Source organism: Mus pahari, chromosome 19, assembly GCF_900095145.1.
Source record: "Mus pahari chromosome 19, PAHARI_EIJ_v1.1, whole genome shotgun sequence".
Lineage (NCBI taxonomy): Eukaryota > Metazoa > Chordata > Mammalia > Rodentia > Muridae > Mus > Mus pahari.
In genome coordinates this window covers 43,501,023-43,504,007 of record NC_034608.1, presented here as the reverse complement: position 1 = coordinate 43,504,007, position 2,985 = coordinate 43,501,023, and the positions used below count along the sequence as shown (strand labels likewise).

Sequence of the window (2,985 nt, the reverse complement as noted above, 5' to 3'; positions counted from 1 at the left end):
CAGACACTCCAGAAGAGGGAGTCAGATCTTGTTACAGATGGTTATGAGCCACCATGTGGTTGCTGGGATTTGAACTCCGGACCTTCGGAAGAGCAATCGGGTGCTCTTACCCATTGAGCCATCTCACCAGCCCCTTGTTTTGTTTTCTTTTCTTTTGAGACAGGGCCTCACTGTATACTCCTGTCTAGCTTGGAACTCATTCTGGACCAGCCTGGACTCAAACAGACAAGAGATTTGACTGTCTCAGCTTCCCAAGTGCTGGGATTAAATGTTGTTGTTGGCACCATGCCTAGTTGAACCAGGAGATTTTAACATAACGAAGGACACATGTTAACTGAAACAATTTCAGATTCCAGCTGGAATTTACCTTCTACCATTGTGCTTTGGTATAGTGAAGAAACACTCCTCAGGGATTTAAAGACTGTTAAATCACTCTTCCCTTTCCTAGTCTGCATATGTATGAATCAGCATTATGTTCCCTTTGCAACCAAAACAGCAAATCATAACTAATGTAGAATGGATATGAAAATCAAGCCAGACATTAAAACTCTGCAAATATTTAAAAACAATATCATTCCTCCATTAACTTTGAAAAGAAAATCATATTACATTGTGTAAACAACTTTTAGGAGTTGGGTCTCTCTTCCCACCATGTGGGTTCTGTGTATTGAACAAAGGTTTTCAGGCGTGGCAGCAAGCACTGAGCCATCTCACAGCCCCTCATTAACTATTGTTTTTACAATTTTATTTTATTTTTAGGTATCTACACTTGTGTGTATGATGGGGGTAGTGCATATGAATGAAGGTCCCCTTGGAGGTCAGAAGAGACAGAGCCTCCAGGAGCTGGAGTTAGACAGTAGTGAGCTGCCTTGTGTGAGTTCTGGCAACTCAGGGTCTCCTAAAGAATAGTAAGTACTCTTAACTGCTGAGCCATACCTCCGGCACCCATTAACCCAGTACTTGGGAGGCAAAGGCAGTTGGATTTCTGAGTTCGAGGCCAGCCTGATCTACAGAGTGAGTTCCAGGACAGCCAGGGCTATACAGAGAAACCCTGTCTCGAAAAAACAAAACCAAAACAAAACAGTTAAAAAAAAAGAAAAGAAAAACCAAACCCATAATTAATGATTATATGAAATAACTTGCAAGTGACTAAAAGTTAATTTCTAAGTTAAATAGTATTAGATACAACCTACAAAAACTATCAAAGCTCTTCGTTTGAGATGGCAGGGTCTAGTTAGTTAGCCAAGGCTGACTTCAACGGAACGCCCTGCCTTATCCTATTGAGTACTCCTAAGCCACGGTCAGCAGAACAAACTGGAGTAGTCTAAGTTAAGAAGAGGGGCTGGGAATGGCTCTTGTGGCTCTCTCAGAGTAGTCCTGGCACCCAGCAAGGGTACCCTGGCCCTGTAACCCCAGCTCCAGGGGACCTGATGCCCTCTACCGGTACTCACATGTATCCACACATACACAGCAAAAGTGGAAAATAATAGCTTTCTAAAATAAACCAAATGAGCTCAAAGGATTTAAAACGTGTATGACACTGTTAGGACATCTGGACAGACAGTGAGTTTGAACTTCACATTTAGAAACGGGCTTTCACTTTTTTAGAACAAAAGTTGGGCCTTTATCAAAGATAATTTCAAAAATTTATTGCTCAGAAAAAAGTATCAGATCAATAAAAAGTGGGGACTTAGTGGGGACTAAGCTGGAGAGATGGCTCAGTGGTTAAGAGCAGTGGCTGTTCTTCCAGAGGACCCAGGTTTGATTCCCAGCACCCACATGTTCACGGCCACCTCTAACTCCAGTTCCATGGTGTCTGATGCTCTCTTTTGGCCTTGTGGACACTGCACACACATGCAAATGTATACATGCTGGCAAAACACTCATACACATAAAACAAATCTAAAATAAAATTTAAATTATTATAAAGGGCCTAGAGAAATGGCCCAGTGGTTAAGAGCACTTGTTGCTCTAGCAGAGGGCCAGGTTTCCATTCCCAACGTCCAAATGATGGCTTGAGACGATCTAATCTACAGTTCCAGGGCTCCAATGTTCCCTGATCCCTGCAGGAACCAGTCGTACATGTGGTATTCATACATACAAGCAGGCAAAACACGACTACACATAAAATCTCAAAGAAGTTTTTAATTAAAAAAGAAGTAGCTTTGTATATGTAAGTGTGTAAAGATTACAGGTACGCCTGTAATCCTAGCTCTGGAGGCAGAGGTAGAAAGGTTAAGAATTTGAGGCCAACTTTGGAAGTTTAGTGAAAATCGGTCTCAAAATAAAAAATAAGGGGCTAGAGACATGACTTGTGGTTAAGAGCATTTGTAGAGAATCCAACACACCAGCTCACAGCTCTCACTCCAGTTCCAGGGGCTCTGACAACCTTTTCTGGACTTCGCGGGCACCAGGCACATATATGTGCATACATATTAATATATGCAGGCACATACTCATACACATCAACATAAGTAAATCATTTAAAAATAAACAATTTTTAAAAGTCTGGAGGTATAGCTCCCTGTTAGAGTACTTATAGGGGCCCAGGGTTCAATCCCCAGTTGTTCTAACCCACAGTCTAAAAAGCAAAAGTAAAAACAAAATAAAATAAATCCTGAAGACATGAAAACTAAAGAAGCAAACATGTGTGTCTCTGAATAGCTGACTCAACTTTCTAAGCTTTCTATCAAAAGCTGTATTTTAGAAAAAATGATTTTATATTTGTGAAATAATACAGGGCTAGAGATGGCTCAGTGGTGGGGAGCATCTAGGGTTCCCCCAGAGAATTAGTGTCTGTGCCAGCATCCACATCATGTAGCTCCTAACTTCCTGTAACTCTAGCTCCAGAGAGACTCTCAGATGTACATACCCACAACCAGAATTAAAAATAATAGTAATTTTAAAAAATCTTTTGCCGGGCGTGGTGGTGCACGCCTTTAATCCCAGCACTCGGGAGGCAGAGGCAGGGGGATTTCTGAGTTC

The 2,985-nt window shown here is 41.6% G+C and overlaps 1 protein-coding gene across 8 annotated transcripts in view; it reads right to left on the bottom strand.

Annotated features, from left to right (window-relative positions):
* Positions 1-2,985, bottom strand: part of Nsd3 (nuclear receptor binding SET domain protein 3) — a 113,652-nt gene that overhangs the window by 60,760 nt on the left and 49,907 nt on the right. The window lies entirely within an intron of this gene.